The 11,254-nt window shown below is 36.5% G+C and overlaps 1 pseudogene across 1 annotated transcript; it reads left to right on the top strand.

Annotated features, from left to right (window-relative positions):
- The first annotated feature begins 226 nt into the window (after nt 1-226).
- On the top strand, nt 227-1,038 carry LOC101020804 (annotated as a pseudogene). The gene has a single exon (XR_642008.4). The product of XR_642008.4 is annotated as a glutathione S-transferase omega-1 pseudogene (transcript).
- The last annotated feature ends 10,216 nt before the right edge of the window (nt 1,039-11,254 follow it).

Genomic DNA, 11,254 nt, shown 5'->3' with positions numbered 1-11,254 from the left:
TTTGCTTCCTCTCTGCCTGCTTGAAGTGTAACATTCTTCTCTTGCTCTTGAACTGAAAATTAAACCATCAGCTCTCTTGGTTCTCAGGGCTTAGGACTTGGACTGAATCATGCCACTTGCTTTCTTGGGTCTCCAGCTTGTAGATGGCAGAGTATGAGATTATGAGCCTTCTCAGTCTCTATAATTGTGTGAGCCATTACCTCATAATAAATTTCTTCCGGGAGGAGCTCAGCCTGCGCTGCGCCACGATGTCCGGGGAGTCAGCCAGGAGCCTGGGGAAGGGAAACGCGCCCCCGGGGCCGGTCCCGGAGGGCTCGATCCGCGTCTACAGCGTGAGGTTCTGCCCGTTTGCTGAGAGGACGCGTCTGGTCCTGAAGGCCAAAGGAATCAGGCATGAACTCATCAGTATCAACCTGAAAAATAAGCCTGAGTGGTTCTTTAAGAAAAATCCCTTTGGTCTGGTGCCAGTTCTGGAAAACAGTCAGGATCAGCTGATCTGTGAGTCTCCCATCACCTGTGAGTACCTGGATGAGGCATACCCAGGGAAGAAGCTGTTGCCGGATGACTCCTATGAGAAAGCTTGCCAGAAGATGATCTTAGAGCTGTTTTCTAAGGTGCCATCCTTAGTAAGAAGCTTTATTAGAAGCCAAAATAAAGAAGACTATGCTGGCCTAAAAGAAGAATTTCGTAAAGAATTTACCGAGCTAGAGGAGGTTCTGAGTAATAAGCAGACGATGTTCTTTGGTGACAATTCTCTCTCTATGATTGATTACCTCATCTGGCCCTGGTTTGAACGGCTGGAAGCAATGAAGTTATATGAGTGTGTAGACCACACTCCAAAACTTAAACTGTGGATGGCAGCCATGAAGGAAGATCCCACAGTCTCAGCCCTGCTCACTAGTGAGAAGGACTGGCAAGGTTTCCTAGAGCTTTACTTACAGAACTGTCCTGAGGCCTGTGACTATGGGCTCTGAAGGGGGCAGGAGTCAGCAATAAAGCTATGTTTGATGTTTTCCTTCACTAAAAATAAATAAATAAATAAATAAATAAATAAATAAATAAATAAATAAATTTCTTCCTATGTAAATCTTCCTACTGAGGTAGGAGGCAGGACTTTGGTCCAGAGGTAAGACTCAGACACTAGACCAAATTGAGGACTAGCTAAAACAGGAACAAGGTGGAAGTAGCTTTCCATAAGATAAGCCCACCAGTGTGCCATGTTAGTTTACTGTTGCTATGGCAACACCTGGGAGTTACTGTGATGGCAGCACTCAGGAGTCCCTGCACCTTTCCATGCAATGACTCAATGATCCAAAAGTTACTACCCTTTCCCTAGACATTTCTGCATTAATCACACCTTAATCTACATGTAATTAAAAGTGGGCATAAATATAAACGTAAAACTTCCCTGAGCTGTTACTATAAACACACTGCCTGTGGGGTAGCCCTGCTCTGTAGAAGTCACAGAGCAGTAACACTGCTGGAACTGTACCACCACCAGAGCTGTAACACTGCTGCTTCAATAAAGTTGTTTTCTTCTACCTCTCTCTTGTCCCTGAATTCTTTCCTGAGCAAAACCAAGAATCCTTGAGGGCTAAGCCCTATTTTGGGGCTACCCTGCCCTGCATCACTATTGGTTCTGCTCCTCTGGAGAACTCTGACTAATACACATTCTATGACCAGCTTTCATGTAAAATGCATACTACAACTCCCTCTATGTTTGCCAGAAAAGTTCAATTGTTGACTAGTACAGAAGGCGGCTTTATGTTCATAGTGTTTTAATTACAATATGAATTCCACAGTGCCATGGAGCACAAGTTTTAACATGTTATTTTGTTTTTAAATTCCCCATAGTAATGTTAGTTTTGATATAACACCTGCCCATATGAAACAAATTCCTGAATGGGGGTGATTTACAATTAATTGTAGGTCAGCATTACATCACCTATGAGTGTCATGTAAAGATTCATTTTTCTTCTTAACTCTGGCTGTGCATTTAGAATTGCATGGTGAAATGATTTTTTTTTTTTTTTTAAATGAGGCTTAAAATTCTCCACCCAGGCATTTGATTTAAATTGCCTTGGGTATAGACCGAGGATACATTTATCTTTAATTGATTTAAATATTAAATAATATAAAACTAATCATTTTAACATGTACAATTCAGTGGCATTTAGTGTATTTATAATGTCACACACCCATCACCTCTATCAAGTTCCAAAATATTTTCATTACCGCAAATGAAAACCCAATCATTAAGCAGTCACTCTGCATTCCTGCCTCTCCACAATCCTAGCAACCACCAATTTGCTTTCTGTCTCTATGGATTTACCTATTCTGGATATTTTATATAAATGGAATTAAAAAATATGTGACCTTTGGTGTCTGGATGCATTTATTCCGCATAATGTTTTTGATATCCATCTATGTTGTAGCATTTATCATCCCTTAATTACATTTTATGTTCAAATGATATTTTATTGTACAGATATACTACAATTAGTTTACCTATTCATCAGTTGACAGACATTTGGAATGTGAATGTGCAGTTATGGACATTAATATTGTTTGAGAACACCTGTTTCCCATTTTTGGGATATATATCTAAAATTATAATCACTGGGTCATATAGAATTCTATATTAAACTTTTGAGGAACAGCAAGATTATTTTTCAAAGTGGTTGCACCATTTTACATTCCTACCAGCAATCTATGAGGGTCTCAAGTTCTCCACATTCTGCACAACACTTGCTATTTTCCTTTCTAAAAAAAATATAGTCATCCCAGTGGATGTAAAGTGATTTCTCATTGTGGTTTTAGTTTGCATTTCTTTGATGGCTAATGACTTTGAACAACATTTTGTGTGCTTAGTGACCATTTATGTCTTCTTTTGTGAAGTATCTATTCAGATGTTTTGACCATTTTTTGACTGGGTTGTTTCTTTATTATTGAATTGTAAAAGTGCTTTATATATACTAGATAAAATCCCTTATCAGATGTAATCTACAACCTCTTTATCCCATTCTGTAGATGTTTTTCACTTTCTTGATAGTGCTATTTGATTCACAAAAGTTTTTAATTTTGATTAAGTCTAATTTATCTATTTTAATTTCATTTTGTGTGCTTTAGGCATCATATAAAGAATCCATTGCTAAATCCAAATTCATGGGAGTTTATCTTATGTTTTCTTCTAGTAGAACTTAATTCTTATATTTAAGCCTTTAATCAATTTCAAGCTAAATTTTGTATATCGAGCTAAATTTTGTATATTGTAAATTTTGTATATATTTTGTATATTTTGTGTGCCACTATCACACTGTTTGGATTACTGTAGAGTTGTAGTCAGTTTGAACTATAAGTTCTCCAAATTTGTTGTTCTTCCTTCAGATTGTGTTGGCTATTTGTGGATCTATGCAATTCCATACGAATTTTAGAATCACATTTTCTATTTCTGTGAAAAATATTTAGGATTTTGATTAGGATTGCAATTAATCGGTAGATTGCTTTGGAGAGTATTATCATCTTACCCATATTAATTCTTCCAATTCGTGAACATGGGATGCCTTTTCCAAAGTGACTGCACAATTTTACATCCCTAACAGCAATCTACGTGGGTTTTAATTTCTCCAAATCCTACTCAACACTTGTTATTTTAGGTCTTCTTTAATTTATTCTAGCAATGTTTTCTAGTTATCAGTGTACAAGCCTTGCAGATCATTGATTGAGTTTATTAATAGGTATTTTTTAATGACAGTGTAAGTGGTATTATTTTTTATTTCATTTTTAGATTGTTCATTGCTGTTGTGTAGAATTGCAACTGATTTTGTCATGTTGATCTTGTATCCTAAAATATAGCTTGTTTGTTAGCTCTAGTCAGTTTCCTTGTGGATTCTTCAAAGGTTTTTATATGTAAGATCAATACATATAAAATGTTCTTTATATGTAAGAATAAATATAATTTTACTTAATCCTTTCTAATATGGATATATTTTATTTATTTTTTTGCCTAATTTCTCTCACTAGAACCTCAAATACGATGCCAAACAGAAATGGTGAAAGCACGCATACTTGCCTTGTTTCTGATCTTTTTAACTATTAATATAATGTTAGGTTATTATTATTATTATTATTTTTTTTAATGAAGTCTCGCTCTGTCGCCCAGGCTGGAGTGCAGTGGCGCAATCTGGGTTCACTGCAAGCTCTGCTTCCCTGGGTTCACACCATTCTCCTGCCTCAGCCTCCCGAGTAGCTGGGACTACAGGCACCCACCACCATGCCCGGCTATTTTTTTTTTTTTTTTTTGTATTTTTACTAGAGATGGGGTTTCACTGCGTTAGCCAGGTTGGTCTCGATCTCCTCACCTCATGATCTGCCCACCTCGGCCTCCCAAAGTGCTGGGATTGCAGGCATGAGCCACTGCATCTGGCCTGTTTTGTGTGTGTGTGTTATACACACACACACACACACACACATATATATGTATACCCTTTTTCATGTTGAGGAACTACCAGTCTAGTGCTAATTGTTGAGTGTTTTTATCATGAAAGAGTGTTGAGTTTTCCCAATGCTTTTTCTCACTCTGCTATGATCAGGTTTTGTTTTCCCCTTCATTCTGTTAATGTGGTGTATCACATCAATTGATTTTCATATGTTGAACAAATCTTGCATTCCTGGAATAAATTTGACTGGTCAGGCTGTATAATTATTTGAAAATGTTAGCAGATTCAATTCATTAGAATTTGGTTGAAGATTTTTGCATTTATTGCAAAGGAACCAAAGGATATTTGTCTATAATTTTCCTGTGATTTCTGTATCTGTTTTTTTTTTTTTTTTTTTTTTTTGAGACGGAGTCTCGCTCTGTCGCCCAGGCTGGAGTGCAGTGGCCGGATCTCAGCTCACTGCAAGCTCTGCCTCCCGGGTTCACGCCATTCTCCGGCCTCAGCCTCCGGAGTAGCTGGGACTACAGGCGCCCGCCACCTCGCCCGGCTAGTTTTTGTGTTTCTTAGTAGAGACGGGGTTTCACCGTGTTAGCCAGGATGGTCTCGATCTCCTGACCTCGTGATCCGCCCATCTCGGCCTCCCAAAGTGCTGGGATTACAGGCTTGAGCCACCGCGCCCGGCCTGTTTTTTTTTTTTTTTTTTAATCCACATAATTATGACCTCATAGAATGAGTTAGGAAGTGCTTTTGCACTTTGGTTTTTTGGAAGGGTTTGAGAAGTATTGGTGTTCATTAAAAACTTGTTAGAATTCACAAGTAAAGCTATCTGGTCTTGTTTCTTTTTTCCCTTTCTTCTCCTTCCCTTCTCCCTCCCTTTCTCCTTCCCTTCTCCTTTCCTTCTCCTTTCCTTCTCCTTTCCTTTCCTTTCCAGAATTTTTGATTAATGATTTTATTTCTTTACTTATTATAGGCCTGTTATGTTCTATTTCTTCCAGAGTTAGTTTTTTTGTTTTGTTTTGTTTTGTTTTGTTTTGTTTTGTTTTTTGAGACAGAGTCTCGCTCTGTCGCCCAGGCTGGAGTGCAGTGGCCGGATCTCAGCTCACTGCAAGCTCTGCCTCCCAGGTTTACACCATTCTCCTGCCTCAGCCTCCCGAGTAGCTGGGACTACAGGCGCCCGCCACCTCACCCGGCTAGTTTTTTGTATTTTTTAGTAGAGACGGGGTTTCACCGTGTTAGCCAGGATGGTCTCGATCTCCTGACCTCGTGATCCGCCCATCTCGGCCTCCCAAAGTGCTGGGATTACAGACTTGAGCCACCGCGCCCGGCCTGAGTTAGATAGTTTGTATGTTTCTAAACATTTGTTTTATCTGCGTTATCAAATTCATTGGTGTACAAGTGCTCATAATATAGTATTCTCTTAAAATCATATTTTTTCTCTAAAAATTGTATTTCTGTGTTTTTTTTGTGTGTGTGGTCTATTTGACTGCCTTCTTATTTTTGCCTTGTATTTTTGTTTGTTTGTTTGTTTTGTTTTATTCTGATTTTTGTAGTACTTACCCTGGGGATTATAAATAACATTTTAATCTTGTAACACTGAATTTTAAAAAATAATACTAGCTTGGTTTCAATAGTATAGGAGAGACTTATCTTCGACATAATCAGAAAAATATGAAAGAAAATTGAGAAGGATATACTTTCCTGAATTCGTGATTCAGTTTACTTTTTTCTGAGGTTGTGTCACACCTATTTTACATTTTTGATAATACTTATATAATTTCTTCTATAACTTACGTCTAGCCCCAGTGTAGCATCTCTATGTCTTATGAAACAGTGCCAGTTGAGAGGATCTGTAGATAATTCCTTTTGTTCCCTGGGACCAAAGTACACTACAGTTGGGGGTGGGGAGTACTGTCTCTCACTGTTACCAAGAAATCATGAACAGGATTATGCAAGTCCCATCTTACCTATGGTTTAAGTGTCAGACTCAGTATGTTGTCTATTGTAAAGCACTCAGGTTATAAGACAGCAAATACTATTATAAATAACTAATGAGATGTAATCAAAATAAGCAATATTGATAGTACCAGTTTGCAAGGGAGCTTATTTTTGTTAAATTATGACTTGATTGGTTCATTTTTCTGTTAGGAATTTTATCTGGAAAAAAAGCGTTTGTATCTCTGAACATATGTAACCAAGAATATTCCTAAGATTTATTTGAGCTTTTTCATCTTCAGTGTTTTAAAAGGTATCCAGATCCAAATGCTTCAAAATCAATGCATCATTGTAAATTTTCTTATCAACACGTTGCTTTAATAAAAGGACAAGAGGTTTCATTTATGAATTGTCTAATATATTCCAGACACTTTTCATACATCATTTAATTTACTTCATGTAACACTTTTGAATGAAGGGTAGAAAAATGGTTAAGCTGGCAAGGCTGTGGAGAAATAGGAATGCTTTTACACTGTTGGTAAGAGTATAAATCAGTTTAACTATTGTGGAAGATGGTGTGGAAGATGTGCAATTCTTCAAGGATCTAAAACCAGAAATACCATTTGACCCAGCAATCCCATTACTGGGTATATACCCAAAGGATTATAAATCATTCTACTATAAAGATACATGCACTCGTATGTTTATTGCTGCACTATTCACAATAGCGAAGACTTGGAACCAACCCAAATGCCCATCAATGATAGATGGGATAAAGAAAACGTGGCATATATACACCATGGAATAATAATATGCAGCCATAAAAAACAATGAGTTCATGTCCTTTCAGGGACATGGATGAAGCTGGAAACCATCATTCTCAACAAACTAACACAGGAACAAAACCAAACACAGAATGTTCTTCCTCCTAAGTGGGAGTTGAACAATGAGAACACATAGACACAGGGAGGGGAATATCACATGCCAAGGCCTGTCATGGGGTCGGGGGTAAGTGGAAGGAGAGCAGTAGGACAAATACCTAACGCATGTGGGGCTTAAAACCCAAATGATGGGTTAATAGGTGCAGCAAACCACTGTGGCACATGTATACATGTGTAACAAACCTGCACATTCTGCACATGTATCCCAGAACATAAAGGCAGCACACCAACAAGGCACAAGTATACATATGTAACAAACCTGCACGTTATGCACATGTACCCTACAACTTACAGTATAATAATAATAAATAAATTTTAAAAAAAAAATTAAAAAGAAAAAAAAAAGCATCCACTACACACACTTTTTGGGTTGGAAGGACATGGTAGAAAAAAGTCAAGCTAAATAAACTATGAAGTGTTCCAAAAAATATCTACAATTCCTTATCGAGTCTATTCCCTCCACACACTGGAATCCATCCTCTGGATCTGAGTTTTGTTGTATTTTGAGCTTACAGTTAGTCATATGATTAAATATTATATCCAGTCTCTAGTTCATCATTAATAACCCATTTTTATTCTGTTATTTGTTATTTCCAGCTTTTCTGAATTTCATGAATTTCAGCTTATTAATATTTAAAAATATTCAGTCTTTATGTTTTCTTTTTCGTTTTAACTATAGTTTTAGTTTTTGCTCTTTTGCTGTTTATTGTTATGATTTGATTGCTATTTTCCAAATATTTGAGTTGAATGCTGGGCTATTATTTCAAATACTCCCTTTCCCTAGCAAATATATATTCACTATATATGTCTCTTTGGGAAAAACTTTTGCGAGAATATGGAAAACTTGAGATGTGTACACTGTGATTTTTTCAGATGTAAATATTTCTGAGTTTCCAGTAACACCACCTCTTCATTAACAAAATGTGTTTGTTAATTGTGTTTTCTTCTAGTCTATTATTTTTTGTATGGTAGAATACACATAACAAAATTTACCATCTTACACATTTTTAAGTGTAAAATTTAGTGGTATTAAATGTATTCATAATAGTGTGTAACCATTAAAAAATTGTTGAATAGGTAATAATATTCCGATTCTGGGTTTCAATTTTTTAAAAACTGTAAGATATTTGGTATTATCATTATCTTACTTCTACTTATGGCAAGAGTGGGGCCCCATGTCTATACTCTTTCCCTATAAAATATTGCTTGCCTGAGTTCTGGAACCAGACACGTGTGGGCCCAAATTTTAGCTTCACTACTTTATGCTAGGATTTCCTGGACAATTAACTAATCTAAATTTAAATGTATTCCATTGTGAAATATTTCCTCAAAAAAGTCATTTTAGTTTCAAATGAAATTGTGTACCTATGCAGTAATAGGTGGGCAGTAAATGTTAGTGGCTTTCCTCCTTGCCTCTGCTACTTCTAGGCATCTTTTCAGTGTAGTTAAAGCAGCTCAAATTCCATTCACATGATTTTGAGGTGTTTCTGGGTCTGAGTTTGGTTATTTGAATGCCCAGATGCTAGATGCTTAATGATAGAGCTCTGCAATTGAGTACTTATTAAATTCTCTCTGATATGTTTCTGACTGGGAGTCATGTCTCACTAGCTTGAAAACTACTAGAGAGGAGGACTCTCGTTTTGTGCTTCTGTTAATTTTACCTGGAGCTTGATACACAGTTGTGAGTATAGCATAATTTTTAAGGGCGAGGGAGCTGTTGCTATCTGTATTGATTTTGTGACCATAGGCAAATAACGTAACATTGCTGAGTCTGTTTTCTTGTTTTAAAAAAGAGGATGAGAACATAATATCCACCTTACAGATTGAATGACATGCATACGAAGTATCAAGCATAGTGACCAACACGGAGAAAGTAAATGGTCAAAAAGTGGAGTTATTGCTGGTATTAATATAAATTTCAGTTATTGATAAAAACATAATTGATTAATCTAATAAAACTCTGAGATATTTAGAATAGCCCCATATATGTTTTCAGGCAGAGATTTCCTTCTGGCACTAAGATCAGTGTGATCATTAAATAATTATTGTCATTCTACTTTTGTTAGTCCAATTGTTAGATAGCCACTTCCTGACTAGTGGCAAGCACGGAAATGTTTACTTTTGCATCATTCCAAGGTTCTTGTCTTCAAGATGGCCTGTGTTATTCAGTCCTCATAATTAAGTTAGTGACAACATATGGAAGAAGTTTTGAATCAATTATTTTACTTGTTTCACATTACAAAATAATTACTCAGCTGAGCAGTTAACTTTGGTTACTATTAACAAACCGCTGCAAAAACAGGATATAACATCACTTCCCTAGGTTTAAAGCAAAAATCCCCTACCCTAGGTTTAAAGCAAAAATCCCCCACAAAAATAACTAGTACAATCAAAGCAAGTATGTGAAATCAGCCACTTAAAGCTCATTAGTATTTAGCTGTCCACAGAGAAAAGTTTTAGCTTTGGAATGTACTGAGTAATTAATTTACCAGAGAGTCACAGCATACAAAGGCATAATCCAGATCACTCAAGACTATCTTAATAGGACAAACTGCCCTATTCAAAGTGAGACTTTGACACTACTTTTGATAGAGTGGGTAAAGTGAACAGTGAGAGCAAAACAAATCCCCACTATGTACATCAAAGCTTAAAACATGCAGACCTTGGGATAAACAAATTTCATGCTCTTTGGGGCCTGTCACCTGACAAGGTGCTTCTTTCTCCTTGCTTTTTATCAATTTCTAAGGCTGCATTGCTTGCTCATCCATTTAGTTGATCAAAATGCTCTAAATGACTTTAGGCAGGACTGTGGCTTCTTTGGAAGCTTACTTACTACAAACACTCTAAATGATGATAGATAGTCCCAAGACCCAGGGGATTGATATTTGTTGGTCTAAGTGAAAATTTAAAAGGGACTTTGAAGGATAAAGGACAATTATTATTTGGATGGGCAGAAAGGGCATATCTTTCTCCATTTTACAGACTATTTTTGTATTCCTATTAGAACTAGTTGGCCACTGTGTTGCGCATACTCTCTCTGGAACTGTTTTCTACCCTCAGCTCTTGCTTTACCTTGTATGCACCCTGTGAATCTAAAGAAATAACCTTAATTAATAAACAAATAAATAAATAATTTAAAATGTTATCTTCTAAGCCAAAAACTCTGTTGAACTAAACTCAACTTATGTTGAAATATAGTCATGAACACACACAAAACTGAAAAAAAAAAGACCATTTTCTTCAAAGCAATGAATTTAATTTAATATACTTTAATCCTAGATGTGGAGCTCCTTGAAGGCATTATTTACAGCACTCACCACCACCTGTATTTATATCACTCTCTTCCTCAATTGCAGGCAGATCACTCCACTAAGCAATCTTCAACCCTGGAAGACAGATTTGAATGCAGAAACAATCATGTCTTTAATTTTAAAATTAGCAATAGAGACTTGATGGCCATTTAAGAAGTTGCAGTGTTTTAAATTCTATTTCGCAGAGATTCAAGCCTGCAATTAGAGAACTCTGAACAATCAACTAACTGAGCTCTTTAAGGGAGAATATGATAGGTCAGGCCAGAGTATGAAATCCAGTAAGTGCCTTAAATATAAGTTTTAAACTTTTGACATTTTAAGTGCAGTATCTCAAACAGAAATTTTGTGTCTGCATAATAAAGAGAAACCAAGTAAATTCCATTATAATGCACTTTCTGTCAATTAATTTGGTTTTAGGAATCCAAGAAAAATTATCCTAATGGTTACAGTTACCCTGATAGAAATTCCGTTTCCCTCAGTGAGCCATCATAAGACTGGATGGAAAGTTTAGCAAAATAAATACAAGGTCTTTTCTCTGAACTGCACTCTTCCATCATAGTCCCCAAAAAACAAAAGACAACAAACCAGAACATAAGGTTGTGTATCAGTTCTACTTTCTCCAGGGTGCACA

This window comes from Papio anubis, chromosome X (assembly GCF_008728515.1).
Source record: "Papio anubis isolate 15944 chromosome X, Panubis1.0, whole genome shotgun sequence".
NCBI classification, from domain to species: domain Eukaryota; kingdom Metazoa; phylum Chordata; class Mammalia; order Primates; family Cercopithecidae; genus Papio; species Papio anubis.
Note: the sequence above shows the minus strand (reverse complement) of the source record. Positions and strands in the feature narration are given on the sequence as shown.